At 45.1% G+C, this 17,693-nt stretch overlaps 1 protein-coding gene across 1 annotated transcript in view; it reads right to left on the bottom strand.

Annotated features, from left to right (window-relative positions):
- Positions 1–17,693, bottom strand: part of galntl6 (polypeptide N-acetylgalactosaminyltransferase like 6) — an 821,073-nt gene that overhangs the window by 618,990 nt on the left and 184,390 nt on the right. The gene's annotated exons all lie outside the window — the stretch shown is intronic.

Raw genomic sequence — 17,693 nt, 5'->3', positions numbered from 1 at the left:
ATTGGAACCCTGTGAGCCCAGCAAACTTCAGCTGAGTTACTCCAGCATTTCGTGTCTATCTTCAAGCAAGGGCTGACTGAGGGGTGGCGTTTTGTCCACTGCGAGTCATTTCAATAGAAAGACGTGGCCGGACGTAGGAAGAGCTGGTCTGTAGGGGGGGGGGGGGGGGAAGAGAAGAGACTGAGCCAGGCCTCTGCTCGTCCCCCGAAGACCTGAGAACTGGAGGGGAGAGAGCCAGCGATGACAGTTTCAAGGAGCAAGGCCAGTAGGAAAGAGAACCAAGGTGATTGTTTCCGCGCCCTCAATGTCAGCTGCGGGAGGCGTCCCCCTGGGTCACAGAGGTAGCCGGGCGAGGAGAGGGACATCAGTTCATTGAGCGACCCAGATGAAGGTGACGGCTGGAGCTCGCCTGGATAGGGCACCATTCCAGAAGACCTGGAGCGCAAACCAGTCTTTGGAACATTGGACCTGCTGCCAAATCTAATTGTGTTTTACACATGACAATAAAACACCACTGATCCATTGTGATTTTAAATCTCTCATGTACAAAGACATGGAAGAACTAGCACATACTCTGGAAACAAGACTTACAAAGCTACTCGAGATTAGAGTGCATCATAACACTGAAAAAATTAAATAAGAAAATAAAAATAAGGTAAACTGACTGAAAAACCCCCAGAATTTACCTTTAGAATCAAGCTAGCTTACACTCGTGGAAACATCCTCTCTACATCCACTCTATCCAGGCCTTTCACTATTCAGTAAGTTTCAATGAGTGTTTCAAGGGAATTGAATCAGCAATTTAAAAATAAATAACCACAGCACTGTGGAGAAAGGGTGGAGCTGGCGTATTGACCTTATGTGAGAGGTGTCCTATCGGGATGTATCACAGCCTTGTACGCAAGGGCTCTTCATAAGAGCACAAGAGAGTTGTTAACACAGCCCAGTCTGTCACAAAAACCCAGCCACTTTCCACCCCCACTCCCCTCATGTGACTCCATCTACACATCACGGTGCCTCGGGAAAGCATCAACATAATCAAGGGCTAGTCGTTTACCTCTTCTCTCCTTTCCCGCCAGGCAGAATATATAAAAGCTTGATAACACCTACCATCAGATTCAGGAACAGTTTCTTCCCAACTGTTATTAGACTGTTGAATGGACCTATCAGATGTATTCTTGATCTTCCAACCCTTATAGCACTCCTTGCACTTTTTGGCTGGGTTAGACAAAAGTAGCATAGTCCTTTTGGACCAAATGGTCTGCATGCTGCACAACCTTTGCTTGACTGTCTTATGTCATTTCACCCTTCATCCTGCCTTCACACTGACTGACCGACAGACAGACTCTATTTGTTCCAATGACCGCTTAATTGCTTCAACCACCTGTGCAAAAGGGCACAGACATTGATCAAAGAGAAAGCCTTCAATGTCAGGTCAATTAAGGCAAAGTGACACTGAAAGAATGTTGATTGATCGTACACTGACCAACGAGGTCCAATCTGAGCCACAATTGGACCTTGTTGAGGTCTGGAGAGAAAAAGATTAACAGCACATGTGCACACCAGCATATCTCAGTTTGGTTTAGTTCATTGTCACGGGCACTGAAGTGGTGAAAAGCTTTTTTGTTGCGTAATATCCAGTCAGCAGAAAGACAATACGTGATTACAATCAGACCGTCCACAGTGTACAGATACAGGATAAAGGGAGTAACGTTTAGTGCAAGATTAAATCTGATTAAAGATAGTCCAATGAGATAGATGGTAGATTAGGACCGCGCTCAATTTGGTGAGAGGATGGTTCAGTTGCCTGATAACAGCTGGGAAGAAACTGTTCCTGAATCTACAGGTGTGCGTTTTCACACTTCTATACCTCTTGCTTTGCCACTGAATCGTGGGATTCTTTCCCCGACAATAGAAAAGCGGTCCCAACTCAAAACGTCATCTGGTCATTCCCTCCAGAGATGCTGCCTGACTCATTGAGTTACTCCAGCACTTTATGTCTTTTTTTGTGCTTAATTGTCACCGGGATCAGAACAATGAAATTCTTACTTGCTGCAGCTTTACGGGTCCATTAACACACAAATAAACCTACAATAATCAATAATCAAATAAATTAATAATCAGCAATGTTTAATAAACAAACCATACATTCAGTGAGCGATGCCAAGAAGCTATACGTAATGCTCAGGATTAAGCCGCTAAATTTCCACCAGACCAGTTTGTTCATGCATCCAGATGCTGTTACAGTTCCAATTAGAATAGTGGGCTCACGTCTGTACCAAAACATTAATTTAATCTGGTGTAGTTCGGTTTAGGTTGGTTTGGTTTAGTTTGGTGTAGTTTGGTGATACTCCAAGTCCGCACCGACCAGCGATCATCCGTACAGTCATTCTACCTTACATACCAGGGGACAATTTACAGAAGCCAATTAACCTACAAACTTGCACGTCTTTAGAGTGTGGGAGGAGATGGGAACACCCGGAGAAAACCCATGCGGTTACAAGGAGAACGTAGAAACTCCGTGCAGACAGTACCCGTGGTCGGAATCGAACCCAGAACTCTGGGACTGTAAGGCAGCAACTCTACTTCTGCGCCACCGTGCTGCTCCAAAATAACATAACAAAATAACAAGGGAATATTGGGACTATGGAACAGGTGCAGATGGGAGGACCACAAGACTGATGAGTGGCATCTAAGAAGTAGACAGATCTTCGATAGACACATGAATATGCAGGGAATGGAGGGTTGTGGAGCATGTGCAGGCAGAAGGGATTTGTTCAGGTGGGCATCGTGTTCTGCAGACATCATGGGCCAAAGGTTCCCGTACTGTAATGTTCCATGAGAGGTACAATTTCTATGATCGATGATTGATTTCTACTTTGAAGCATCTCAGCTCTTCAATTCACTTGTAGAAACAAGGAACTGCAGATGCCCATTTGTGCCAATAAAAAGGCACAAAGTGCTGAAGTAACTCAGAGGTTCAGGCAACATCACTGGATAACTAGGATAGATGATGTTTTGGGTCTGAACTCTTCTTCATAGTAATTGCAGTCGGGGGGCGGAGGTGGGGGAGGGGGGGGGGGTGTGGGTGGGGAGAGCTGAAAAAGAGGTGGGGACATGACAAAGCCTGGCAAGTGATACTGTGGGTGGTGATAGACCCAAAACACTAGAGTATCTCAGCAGGACAGGCAGCATCTCTGGGGAGAAGGAATAGGTGACGTCTCGACCTGCTGAGTTTCGGGAATCCAAAATGTCACACATTCCTTCTCTCCAGAGATGCTGCCTGTCCTGCTGAGTTATTCCAGCATTTTGGGTCTATGTTTGGTTTAAACCAGCATCTGCAGTTCCTTCCTACACAAATTATAAATGATAGGTGGATACAGGTAAAGGGGGGGGAGGGGGATGTTCGATTAGTAGTTGTGTGAACAAGGACAGAAAATAAGACTTCAATGAGCTTGTTCTACATTTGAGCTGGGGAAGAGGTCATAACCAAGGGATACAAGGTTTTACCCAGTGGTATGAATGTTGATTTATCTACTGTCAAGTATCACATGCATTCCCTCTTTCACCCCCACCCCCACCCCCACCCCCACCCCCACCATAGTCATCCTACTTTTACACTGTTCTCATCCCTGTATCCCCTCGCTATCACCTCTTCCCCAGCCACCAATGGGCCATCATGTTGCTCCACCCTTCCTTGGTCATCTGCTGCCGGTCCTGCTATGTTCTGGCCTTTCCATACTCACAGTTCCCTTTGCTTTATTTTCATTATGAAGAAGGTCCCGACCCAAAACTTCACCTATTCTTTTTCTCAAGAGATGCTGCCTGACCCACTGAGTTACCCCAGCACATATTTCCCATTGCATACCAGAGTGTGTATACCAGGGGGTTTAAGGTACCACTGCCATTACCACAGTCCATCACCGGCTTTGACCTCCCCACCATCGAAGGGATCTATCAAAGTCGCTGCCTCAAAAAGGCAGCCAACATCATCAAAGACCCAAACCATCCTGGCCACACACTCATTTCACCGTTGCCATCAGGAAGAAGGTACAGAAGCCTGAAAACTGTAACGACCAGGTTCAGGAACGCCTACTTCCCCACAGCCATCAGGCTATTAAACACAACAACAAATAAGCTCTGAACTACAACAGACTATTATTATTATTGCACTATATTTATTATTTATTGAGTATGTGTGCATGTGTATTACACACACTGATCTTTTTTTCTTCTCCCGTTATGTATTATGTTTACATATTCTGTTGTGCTGCAGCAAGTAAGAATTTCATTGTCCTATCTGGGACATATGACATATGACAAATTGACTCTTGCCTTGACTCTTGTATCTGACGGATACCTATTTCACAGACAGACACAAAGAGTAGTTGATAATATATTATATTAGTGTTCATTGTAAATTTATTTGTCATGCTGTTGCATTAATGTACCTGTAAAGCTGCAGTATGTAAGAATTTCACAGCTCTGGTTCCAATGCACATGGGAATTAAACATTCTTGACTCTTGACTTGGCACCTGGGAAGAACTGCTAGAGGAGATGGTGGAAGCAGGGACAGTAACACCATTTAACAACATCTGGATAGGTACTTGAATCGTGCAGGGCATAGAGGGTTAGGAGATTAATGCAGACAAGTGTGATTGGTATAGAGAGACATAATGATCAGCATAGTCATGATGGGCCGAAGGGCCTGTTTCTACGACTCTTTACAGTCACTTCATTAGGGATAATCCTCCAACACATGGAGAAAGGCAGGGGGAAATTTAACAGACAGCAAATTAACACAAACAATCAAAAGCAAAAAGTAGACGGACAGATGCCATCAGTAATTTAAATTAATGTTTATTGTCAGGTGTACTGAGGTACAGTGAAAAGTTCTTGTTGCGTGCTAACCAGTCAGTGGAAAGACTAGCAAAGCAAGCTTACAGAGACTTAAAGTAGCTTATAATGATGCCATGAGAATATTACTTAAGAGACCTAGATGTGTTGTGCAAATGAAATGTTTGTGGCTGCAGGAGGCAATACTTTACAAACTGTCTTAAGAAATCTTAAGTATAAATTTATTTGCCGGATTAATGACTTGGAAAATGAAATCATCTTGGCCTTAGCAAACATAAGATTTAGCACTACACGCTACCAATCCCAGCTTTGGAGACATTGGTATCGTTGTCTCGTTGTAGGACACTGATTTATATTACTCTTGATCTTAAACAATGTATTGTGCTTTTGTATGTAATTTACTGAGCTTTTGTATGTAATTTATTGTGCCTTTGTTTGCAATTTATTCTATGTAATGTCTTGTCTTTTATCTGGACCTTAAGTCTGTAATAAAAAGTAACTAAGTAAGTATATAGGATTACAATCAAGCTGTCCACAATGCAGATACATGACAAAGAAAACAACGTATAGTGCAAGATAGTCCAGTAAAATCAAATTAAAGATAGTCTGAGGGTCTGCAATGAAAATCATGACATAGAAGCAGAATTAGGCCATTCAGCCCATCGAGTTTATTTGGCTTTTGATCATGGCTGATCTATTTTTCCCTCAATCTCATTCTCATACCTTCTCCTTGTAGCCTTTGATGCCGTAGACTGCAGACACCGAGGTACTATGCTCACCTGAAGTGAAAGACAGGGACTAGGTGTAATATTGCATCCAAAAGGCAGCTCCTCTCCCCCCGTGAAACGCTCCCTCAGCGCAGTACTGCAGGTGACAGTCAAATTTATGGTTGTGAGCTGGGATTGAACCCACGACCTTGTGGCTCAATATCACAATGCGCTCCACACCACAGCTCCTGTTGCTCAGGACATGCCAAACATTATTAGACTGAGCACATCACTACCCATTTTTGACACTAATTTGTATAACATATTTTGTTTGCAGTACTTAATCTAGAAGTGATCTGATTCGCATAGTGGTGTTCCACTGCTCCATGCTTTGCTGACTCACAGAGTCCTACAGCATGGAAACAGGCCCTTCGGCCCAACTTGCCCACACCTACTAACATGCCCCATCTACATTAGTCATAGAGTCATACAGCGTTGAAACAGGCCCTTCGGCCCAACTTCCATGTGAATCAACATGTCCCATCGACACTAGTTCCACCTGCCTGTGTGTGCCATATCCTTCTAAACCTTGCTGGAAAATTGGGGAAAATGCAAACTCATGGAAAAGAGTGAAGCGTTTACAGTTGAAATGCCATAGAATTATAGAACAGTACAGCAGAGGAGCAGGCCCTTCGGCCCAACTTGCCCACACCTACCAACGTGCCCCATCTACATTAGTCATAGAGTCATACAGCAGAGGAGCAGGCCCTTCGGCCCACATCGTCTGTGCTGAACATGATTCCAAATCGCATTTGCCTGCACATGCATTTGCCAACATATCCATGTGCCTATCCTAAAATCCTCCTCCATTATCCCTGGAAGCACATCCGCTGTGTTAAAAAAAAACGTGCCCCAAACATCTTGTTCAAACTTTGCTCCTCTCACCTCAAAGCTATGCATTCTCATCCTTGACATTTCCACCCTGGGGGAAAAAGGTTCTGACTGTCCACCCTATCAATGCCTCTCGTAATTCTATCTGCTTCCATCAGGTCTACCCTCAACCTCCGGCATCTCGAGGAATGGTTTAAATTTTGGATGCCAATGATGTGGAATAATCAAAGCTAATCTTACCAGTCCCTGTTTTTAAATGTTGGACTAATTTCTGGCTCATTTGAACCAAGAATAAAACAATTGACACTTCTTAAAGGACTGCATTGACTTTATTCTTTGATTCATGACTCCAGCTGAAGTGGAGGTCTTGTATTTATGTTATCTTAGCTGAGGAAAACCCTTCATAAGACAGCAATTACCCAGTCGGAATCACACTGCCCTCAATCTACAGCAAATGACAGGAACTTTCAGATTAATTTATTGCAAGGTCTTGGCATAAATACATAAAACAAAAGTTTAAATGTTCTAAATGACACAATTCAGCTCTTAGAAAGCTTATGACCATTTTTGTTTTGTTTGAAGATACAGTGCGGAAACAGGCCCTTCGGCCCACCGAGTCCGCACCGACCAGATCACCTTAGCGATCACCTTAGCGCTATCCTGCACACGAAGGATAATTTTACAATTTTACCAAAGCCAATTAACCTACAAACCTGTACGCCTTTGGAATGTGTGAGGAAACCGGAGCACCCGGAGAAAACCCATGCGGTCACAGGGAGAATGTACAAACTCCATGCAGGCAGCACACGTAGTCAGGATTGAACCTGGGTCTCTGGCGCTGTAAGGCTGCAACTTTACAGCTGCACCACCGTACCACCATAATGACATTGACGAGCTGACTGTATAGCATTGGACAGCACTAGCATGCATTGATTAAGCTTCATTATAGTATTATAATGAAAATGTAATTTAAACATAATATGAATATTATGGTACAGAATTATAATGAGAGACCTAGATAGAGTGGACGTGGAAAGGATGTTTCCAGTAACGAGAGACTAGAAACAAAGGGCACAGCCGCAGAATAAAATAATGTATCATTAGAAAGGCGATGTGGAGAAATATCTTGAGTCAGAGGGTGGACAATCTGTGGAATTCATTGCCACAGACAGCTTTGGAGGCCAAGACATTGGGTATTTTTAAAGTGGAGATTGATAGATTCGTACCAAAGATAGACATAATATGCTAGAGTAACTCAGCGAGTCAGGCTGCATCTCTGGAGAAAATTAGTAAGGGTGTCAAAGGTTACGAGAAGAAGGCAGGAGAATGGGGTTGAGAGGGAAAAATAGATCAGCCATGATCAAATGGCAGAGTAGACTCGATGGGCCGAAGGGCTTAATTTTGTTATACGATCCTATACTATTGGTTCACCTATAATGTCTCTGAGAACCTCATAAAGCCCCCAGTTGCTATACATCCAAGTAAATTGAAGTGCGACCAATATTGTGATTGAGGAAATTGCCATTTCAGCATACATCCCAGGAAGTGATTCAAGCTAGATGAGCTGCTGATTGACAGGAAAACATTAAACAGCAAACCTCCGCTCTGCTGCTGCCTGCAGGGGGAAGCTCAGCAGCCCCGAAGACTGGAGGGTCGTGAGGGAGGGAGCTGCTAGTGAGAGGGACTGAGGTATTGCCTCCAGCGCCCGGTCAGCTGCAGGAAGCCCCCCCCCAGGACACAGAGGCGATCGGGCGAGGAGAGGGATGCTGGCACTGCAGCAGCCTGGGGATTCCGTGGATCCAGGGCGCTCTCGTACTTCTAGCATGTGCACTGGACTTTGGACTTGGGACTGTGTCCCAAGTCCAAAATATGGTGACTATGTGTTTGTGGTTGTGCAAAAGAATTTCACTATGCTGTATCCATTTTCTCCAGAGACGCTGTCTGACTCGCTGAGTTACTCCAGCACTTTGTATCTTTATTCTTTGTAATCCAGCATTTGCAATTCCTTGTGTCTCCGCTACACCTTTTGCCCTGGACATTGTATACATTCTTATACTGAGCTCAAACCCCTTCCCAGCCTTGACACTAACTTATCTGATACAGTTGGTTTGCGGTTGTTAATCCTAGAGGTGAACTGATTGATATAATTGTGTTCTTCAGCATCGAGCTGTGCTGATGTACTGGAACATGTGCTATGCACAATATAAAATTGCTTTCAGTATAATCTTCAGAATATTTGATCAATATGAATTTCCTGCTCAGATTAATAATGCTCTCAGTTCAGATCACTTGTAGTTTCCCAGAAGAGGGTTTCTGCTTCCACTGTTCCCCACAAAGTTCATTTATTAATCATCGTCTCTGAAAATTCTTCTCGAGCTGCCTGCAACTGTGGGATTTTACGTACACCACAAGTACATCATGCTCATTTACTTTAAGGTTATTCGTACAAGTTGGTCATATTTAATTTAAAACTCTGACAACTTTCATTAAGTTTTGAGTAAAGTCTCAAGCAACCAAAACTGTACTCGCTGGAGAGAGGATGGTCAAGTCACATGGTGTAGGCTTGATAAAGGAAAATAATAAAGATGTTACTGAACTTCTACAAGGTGTACATGATTAAAGAACAAAAAATTGGGATTGACACCTTCAATTAAAGATTTCAGAAATCCTCACACTATAGTTGACGTTGGGAAAAGTCTTACAGAGAAGTTGGATATTTCAAAAGATAGCTTGGCATTTTGTGAAATGAAAACAAAAAAAACAATTGCTGGAAATATACTGCAGCTCAGGCAGCATTTGTAGAGGGGGAAACAGAACTAACATTTCCTTTTGATCACCTTTCGGCACAGGGCAGCATCGTGGCACGGCTAGTAGAGCCGCTGCCTCACAGAGCCGGAGACCCAGGTTTGAGCCTGTGGAGAATGTCTGTGTGGAGTTTGCACATCCTCCCTGTGACTGCGTGGGTTTCCTCCGGGTGCCCCGGTTTCCTCCCACATCCCTCAGACATGCAGGTTTGTCGGTAAATAGTTCTCTATAAATTTCTCCTAGTGTGTGGGTGAGTGGATGTGAAAGTGGGATAACATGCAGCTAGTGTGAATAGGTTCAATCCCGACTACAGGTGTTTGTACCTTCTCCCTGTGACTGCGTGAATTTTCTCCTGGTGCTCCGGTTTCCTCCCACATTCCAAAGACGCACAGGTTTGTAGGTCAATTGGCATCTGTAAAATTGTAAATTGTGTGTAGGATAGTGCAGGATGATCGCTGGTTGGCATGGACCCGGTGGGGTGAAGGGCCTGTTTCTGCACTGTATCTCTAAAGTCTAAAGTCTAAAGCAGTGTAAGCATTTATTAGTGTAGGAAAGAACTGCAGACGCTGGTTTAAAACAAAGGTAGACACACAATGCTGCAGTAACTCAGTGGGACAGGCAGCATCTCTGGAGAGAAGGAATGGGTGACGTTTCGGGTCGAGAACCTTCTTCAGAGTTTATTAGTGTTTATTAGTGTTTAGTGTTGGGGATGGGGGCACGATAATGCAATGAAAAGTAACAGGAATATGGCCATTCAAACATGAAAGTTATTTGCAGGGACAAAGGAATGAGCAGGGAATCAGAACTACTCAGTTGCTTAGAGAGCTCAGAGAGCATTTTGTTGGGATGCATCACAGCATTGGTCTGGGAACAGTTCCATCCAGGACCGTAACCTCCCTTCCATTGACTCCATGTACACTTCACGTTGCCTCGGCAAGGTCACCAGCATTATCAAGGATGGATCTCGTCCTGGTCACTCCTTCTTCTCCCTTCTCACATCAACCGTGTATTCACTCCATCTATTCCCCTCTATGAGATCTCTCAGCCTCCTGCACTCCAAGGAATAAAGTCCTAGCCTGCCCAACCTCTCCCGATAGCTCAGGCCCTCGAGTCATGGCAACATCCTCGTAAATCTTCTCTGCATCCTTTCCAGCTTGACAACTTCATTTCTATAGCAAGGTGACCAAAACTGAACACAATGTTCCAAATGACCCAAAACGTCATCTATCAAATCAGTCCGAAGAAGATTCCCATGTTGTCCAGAGATGCTGCCAGAACTGCTGAGTTACTCCAGCACGTTGTGCCTTTTTTTGTAGGCCAGCATATGTAATTCCTCATTCATATGTATTGTCCCTGTTACTTTGAACTCTTGATATGGATTGCCAACAGCTGAAGTCTTAATTCTTGTGGCACCTGTTATCTTCTGCCAATTTGAAAATGTCTTATTTATTCTGATCTGTTTCTTGTCCTGAAGCCAAGTTTCAATGCATGCCATAAAAAAATGCAGTCCAACGTTTCCTAATTTCCTGCAGTAATCTTGTGTGGCTGCTTAAATGTGGAAACAAGGAACTGCAGATGCTGGTTTATACCAACGATAGACACAAAGTGCTGGAGTAACTCAGCGATATATGTAGCATCTCTGGTGAAAAAGGACGGGTGACATTTCTGGTCGGGAGCCTTCTTAGCTTTACATTACTTAAGACTTTCGAGATATAGCATGGAAACAGGCCCTTTGACCCACCGAGCCCGGGCCGACCAGCGATCACCCCATACACTAACACTAACCTACACACTAGGGACAATTTACAATTTTTACCAAAGCCAATTAATACATAAAAATGTACGTCTTTGGAGTGTGGAAGGAAACCGGAGCAACGAGAGAAAACCCATGTCCTCACAGCATGTACAGTGTACAATGTACAAACTCCCTACAGATTGAATGAGTTTTGAATCTCAGGGTATTCTACATCTGGCTCTGACTTATCAACATGAATCAACAACTCAAAGTGTCCAGAAAAAATTACGGATCATAAATTTATTTTTGGTAATGCGAGCTGTACTTACCTAAACAGAATGCAGTGTTTGTGTCCAATCACCATATCCTTACAAATGTATTAATTCCTCTCCTCCTACTCAGAGTAGCTGGCCTTACTACTATCCAAAGTGTAAGCTCTGGGCAGTTCTGGAAGATCAACACCAATACCACCAGACTAATGTGGGATGTCATTTCTAAACTACCTTTCCCATCGGCAAGACAAAACATAGACTCAGCAGCCATATCGCTGAAAAACTTACCTTTGGTCGATCTAGGACCATGGGATCTCCCGTTCGCTAACCATTTCAACTCCCCTTCCCAATCCCACACAGACTTTTCTGTCCTGGGGCTCCTCCATTGCCAGAGTGAGGCCACACGCAAATTGGAGGAACAGCAACTCATATTTCACTTGGGCAGCTTACCACCCAGTGGTATAAATATTTAATTCTCTAATTTTAAGTAACTTCACTTCGCACTCTTATCTCCATCTCCACTTCCTCCTTGCCCCCTTCCTCCACCTTAGACATTTTACCAGTTCTGCAGTTCTTTGTTTCTCTAGTTTCACTAGCCAACAACCTGGGACCAACTAGGTACTGCCCTGCCTGAAGTCTTTCTGGCCACCCCGCTCTTGCCTCCAACTCTCACCCCGCTCTTGCCTCCAGCTCTCACCCCACCCCCCTCAACTCCATATGGGCCTGTCCCACTTAGGAGGTTTTTTCGGTGACTGCCAGCGACTGTCATGGTCGTAGCAGGTCGCTGAAAAACGGCGACTTGACCCCCCTAAGACAATGTCTACGACAATGTCTACAACAACCTACCACCCAGTCGACGTCCAGCTACGGCAAGCTACCGACAACTGCCGACCCATTAGGACGTGCACCTACGACCCCCCCTACAACCACACCTACGACAACCTATGACAAGGTAATAATAATAATAATGGATGGGATTTATATAGCACCTTTCTAATACTCAAGGCGCTTAACATCGCATTATTCATTTACTCCTCAGTCACACTCGGTGGTGGTAAGCTACTTCTGTAGCCATAGCTGCCCTGGGGCAGACTGACGGAAGCGTGGCTGCCAATCTGCGCCTACGGCCCCTCTGACCACCACCAATCACTCATACACATTCACACACAGGCAAAGGTGGGTGAAGTGTCTTGCCCAAGGACACAACGACAGTATGCACTCCAAGCGGGATTCGAACCGGCTACCTTCCGGTTGCCAGCCGAACACTTAGCCCATTGTGCCATCTGTCGTCCCAAGGTAAGACAATTCAGTCACCGGTTGACGTAGGTTGCGTAGGTAGTCACTAATGGAATTCACCGAAGTCAGCACCGGTGACAACCTACATCATCCTGGCGACAACCTACGACAGCGCCTTCGTCAGGAGAAGTCGAGCTCCGCTCATTGGCGTCAAGCCAACTGTCGCCGAAATGTTTTAAACATTTCAAAATCCAGCGGCGACCAGAAAGATGCTACGATTCTTTGGGCGACTGAGGAGACAACTCACGTCCATACAGGCGACACCCCGGCGACCATGTGGCGACAGCCTAGTCGCCTGTAGTCGCCTAAAAATCTCCGAAGTGGGACAGGGGCATGACTTTCAGATTGAAGACGTGTCCCATCCTGAAACGTCACTCATTCTTTTTCTCTAGAGATGCTGCCTGACCTGCTGAGTTACTCCAGCACTTTGTGTCTATCTTTGATATAAACCAGCATCTGCTGTTCTTTGTTTCTACAATGCTAATGTGGGATGTAATTTCTCAATTACCTTTCCCATAAGAATTGTTCAATTGGCTTTTAATCCAATCTACTTTAGCTGCCTGCCCATCATATTTTGTTTGCCATTCGATTTTATCCAACTTGCCTCTCGTTAATGCACAACTTGGCCTGCTAAAGATTTAAACCCTGAGTAACATATCAAAGTACAACATGATGCCAAGATTAACTAATCGCATCTAATCGCACCTGATCCATATCTCTCCATTCCTTGCATAAATATATATGCTTATCTCAAAGAAGCTTAAATGCCACTATCGTACATGCCTCCACCACAACCCTGGCAACATGTTCCAGGCACCCACTACCCTATGAGCAAGACACCTCCTTTAACCTTTGTCCCTCTCCCCTTTAAGCTATGCCCTCTAATCTTTGACATTTCCACCTTGTGAAGAAAAAGGTTCTGACTACCACACCACCCTGGCCACACACTAATTTCACTCCTGCCATCGTGAATATGATACAGGAACATGAAAACCTGGTACAGGCCAACAACCCACTTGCTTCCAGCAATGTCGGTTTACAGGCAACGGCCAGTTCACAGACGGCAGCGGCAATAACTCGCAGGCCATGGCTGCTCAAGCAGATTTCTGCAATGATTTTCCTTTTAAACTATTCCCAAGGGGGTTAAACTATTCCGCAGGGGTATAAATTTTGAGTGGGAGGGAACTGCAGTTGCTGATTTACACCGAAGACAGGCACAAAATGCTGGAAGACAAGCAGTTTCTCTGGAGAAAAGGAATCGGTGACGTTTCGGGTCGAGACCCTTCTTCTGTCTGACAGTCAGGGGAGAATGAAACTAGAGGTATGAAAAGGCCCCTCGTCATCACCTTTTCCACAGCCAACAATGGAGCATTGTGTGCTCTGCCTTTCTTTGATCATCCTTGCTGGCCTTGATTTGTTCTTTTCATACCTTTCATTCTTTTGTTCTTTGCACCTTTTCATACCTCCAGCTCAGTGCTGGATTTACGTATGCTAAACAAGCTATAGCTTAGGGCCCCCACTTTCTAGGGGGCCCCCCGAAAAAATTGAAAAAAACGGGGTGTACATTTCCAAAATATAAGCGCCTTGCACATGCGCACAACCACGGCCAGCACATCATCAAGCGCCTTGAGTATTCTAGAAAGGCGCTATATAAATCCCATCCATTATTATTATTATTATCATCGGCCGCCCTGCGCATGCGCACTGCAACGGCAACTGGTCGACGCTGGGCACTTTCTCTCTCGCTTTGAATTGTGGGAGATTTGGCCGCCATGGCTGTCCGGTCGCTGGGGGGGCCTCACAAGTGGAACAGCTTAGGGCCTCTCTTCATCTAAATCCGGCACTGCTCCAGCTTCCCTTCCCACTGACTCAGTCTGAAGAAGGGGGTCGACCTAAAAAGTCACCTATTCCTTTCTTCCAGAGATACTGCCTGATCTGCTGAGTAACTCCAGCATTATGTGTCTATCTTCGTATTAAGTTTTGAACCGAGCGCTGTTCCCACAGATGCTTATTGAGCTGCTTGGGGTTGTCATGTCAAGGTTTCAACATTTGCTTTCCTACTTTCCTCTGTGGTGCAGCCGCTCATGGTGTTACCTCACAGCTCTGGCATCCCCAGTTCGATCCTCACTTCAGGTGCTGTCTGCGTAGAGTTTTCACCCTGTCAGGTTTTGTTTATTATTATTCCGGCACAGTGGCCTTCATCAGTCATAGTAGTGAGTATAGACGTTGTGCGGTCATGGCGCAGTGGTATAAGACGTTGGTGAGGCCACAATATATTAAGAGCATTGTGTTCAGTTTTGGTCACCGTGTTACAGGAAATATGTTATCAAGCTGGAAAGGGTGCAGAGAAGATTTACGAGGATGTTGCCAGGACTCGAGTGCCCGAGCTATAGCAAGGGGTTGAGCAGGCTAGGACTTTATTCCATCAAGTGTAGGAGGATAAGGGGTGATCTTATAGAGGTGGACAAAATCATGAGAGGAATAGATTGGCTAAAAGCGCAGTCTTATCCCCAGAGGAGGGGAATCGAGAACCAGAGGACATAGGTTTAAGGTGAGGTGGGACAGATTTAATTTTTTCACATGGAGGGTGGTGGGAAATGAAACGAGCTGCCAGAGGAGGTAGTCGAGACAAGTACTACAACAACAGTTAAAAGGCATTGGGACAGGTGCATGGATAGAAATTGTTTAGAGGATATGGGCCAAACGCAGGCAGGTGGGGCTCGTGTAGATGGGGCATTTTGGTTGGTATGGGTAAGTTGGGCCGAAGGGACTGTTTCCATGTGGAATGACAGTATGACCTTAATGCGACATACAGTGTAATATCTCTCTCCGTTTTAACCTTCTCCCTATCGCATCTGAAAATTCTATATGGTGGACTACTGATTATCCAGCTGGACCCATCCTTCAACCATAACTCACTGATGGCAGTAATGTCGTAGTCCTCATGTTAATTAAAGCTTGGAGTTCATCCACTTTATTATTGATGCTCCTTGCATTAAAACTGATGCAATTCAGCTTTGAATTCCCTTGATGTGCATATGCTCACTTGATCTGCCCACACTTCTGAAGTCTGAAGAAGGGTCCCGACCCGAAACGTCATCTATCCATGTTCTCCAGAGATGCTGCCTGACCTGCTGACTTACTCTAGTCCTCGGTTTAATCTATTTAATACATCAGGTAAGCAGAGGAGATAAGGGGGGAAAGATTTAACAGGAATCTGAGGGGTAAATGTTTTACACAAAGAGTGGTGTGTGTATGGAACGAGCTACTGGAGGAGGTAGTTGAACAAGGTACTATTGCAATGTTTAAGAAGCATTTAGACAGGTACACAGATAGGAGAGGTTTTTAGGGATATGGGCCAAATGCAGACTAATGTAGATGGAGCATGTTGGTTGGTGTGGCAAGTTGGACCCGAGGGCCTGTTTCCACGATTTATGACTCATTGTCTCAGTTCCATCTTCCTGCACCTTCCCACCAGCCTTTGCGTTTGTCCAAACTACCCTTCTGCTCCTATAATCACTGGCTTGTGGCACCAGGAGTATTCCAGAGATTCCATTGGAGACTACAGATGCTGGGGAATCCTGAGCAAAACCCAAAATGCTGGAGGAACTCAGTGGGTCAGGCAGCATCTGGGGAGAGAATGGACAGGCGTTGTTTCGGGTGGGGATCCCGTTTTCAGACTGATTGCAGCAGGGGCGGGGGAACAGGTGTGCGGGACAAAGCCTAGCTAGACAACGGTACAATTGATGCCTCACAATGTTCAAGTTCAAGTTCGCATTTATTGTCACTTAACCAATTAAGGTACAGTGACATTTGTGTTACCATACAGCCATACTAAGTGAAAAGAACACAATACACACATAAAATAACATTTAATATAAACATCCACCACAGTGGAATCAACATTCCTCACTGTGATGGAAGGCAATAAAGTTCAGTCATCTTCCTCCTCTGTTCACCCGTGGTCGGGGCATTTGAACCTTCCGCAGTTCCCCGCTACAGACAGTCCGATGTTTCGGCCCTCTCGTCAGGATGATCAAAACTCCGATGTCGGGAAGGATCGGAACACTACGTGGCACGGAGTTCCCGAGTCGGCCGCTTCTTACCGGAGACCGCGGCTTCACGGTGTTAAAAGTCCTCAGGCCCCGTGGTCGATGGCAATGCTCGGCAACGGATGTTAAAGTCCGCGCCACACCTGCGGCTTGAAGCTCCAGGCCGGTCTCCAGGAAAAGCTGCACCACTCCAGTTGTTAGGACGCAGGGGGGCCGGAGATGAGACACTGAGAACGTCGCATCTCCGTCGAAGTAAGTGACTGGAAAAAAGTTTCCCCCTATTTCTACCCCGCCCCCCTTCCCCCCCCTTAAATAAACCTAAAAACATTGAAACACACATTTAAAACATACTCAAAATATTAAAAACAGAGAAGGGACATGACAGACAGCTGGCGAGGCAGCCATTGCTAGCGCCACCCGGTTATATATAAAATTAGATACCCGGGTTCGATCCTGACTATGGGTGCTGTCTGTATGGAGTTTGCAAACTCTCCCTGTGACCGTGTGGGTTTTCTCTGGGTACTCCGGCTTCCTCCCACATTGCAACGATGTGCTCGTCTGTAGGTTAATTGGCCTTTGTGAATTGGCCCTTATGTGTAGGATAGTGCTTGTGTATGGGATGATCACTTGTTGGTGCAGACTCGGTGGGCCGAAGGGCCTGTTTCCACGCCGTTTCTCCAAAACTAACTGAATACTGACCAGGTACCCAGGGGTAAAGTGCTCACATCCTGTGTTAATTACCAATTTCACGAATCCGAAAGAGGTTGCAAGCTCCCAAAATAGCAATCTCTTTTGTAACTCAGATAAAACATAATGATGCCTCACTGCAAAGAGCTAATCGCTCGTACCAACTTCTGCGGAAAGGCACTGGAGTTCTAAATTATGCTCATCGGCATTAATTATTGGCTAATTACCTGACACTTAAGGGAATAATTGTACATTAGCGCAGGAATGGCCATTTCATCACCTGCACATTTTATTGACTTTCTAATAATTCTGCAGTTCCACCAAAGAAGCCTCAATCATCCTGGTTTTCCATTAAACATTGACAGACTGCGAAAGAAACACCAATATGGG

Source organism: Amblyraja radiata, chromosome 3, assembly GCF_010909765.2.
Source record: "Amblyraja radiata isolate CabotCenter1 chromosome 3, sAmbRad1.1.pri, whole genome shotgun sequence".
Taxonomy (NCBI): Eukaryota; Metazoa; Chordata; class Chondrichthyes; order Rajiformes; family Rajidae; genus Amblyraja; species Amblyraja radiata.
This window is presented reverse-complemented; position numbering and strand designations above follow the sequence as displayed.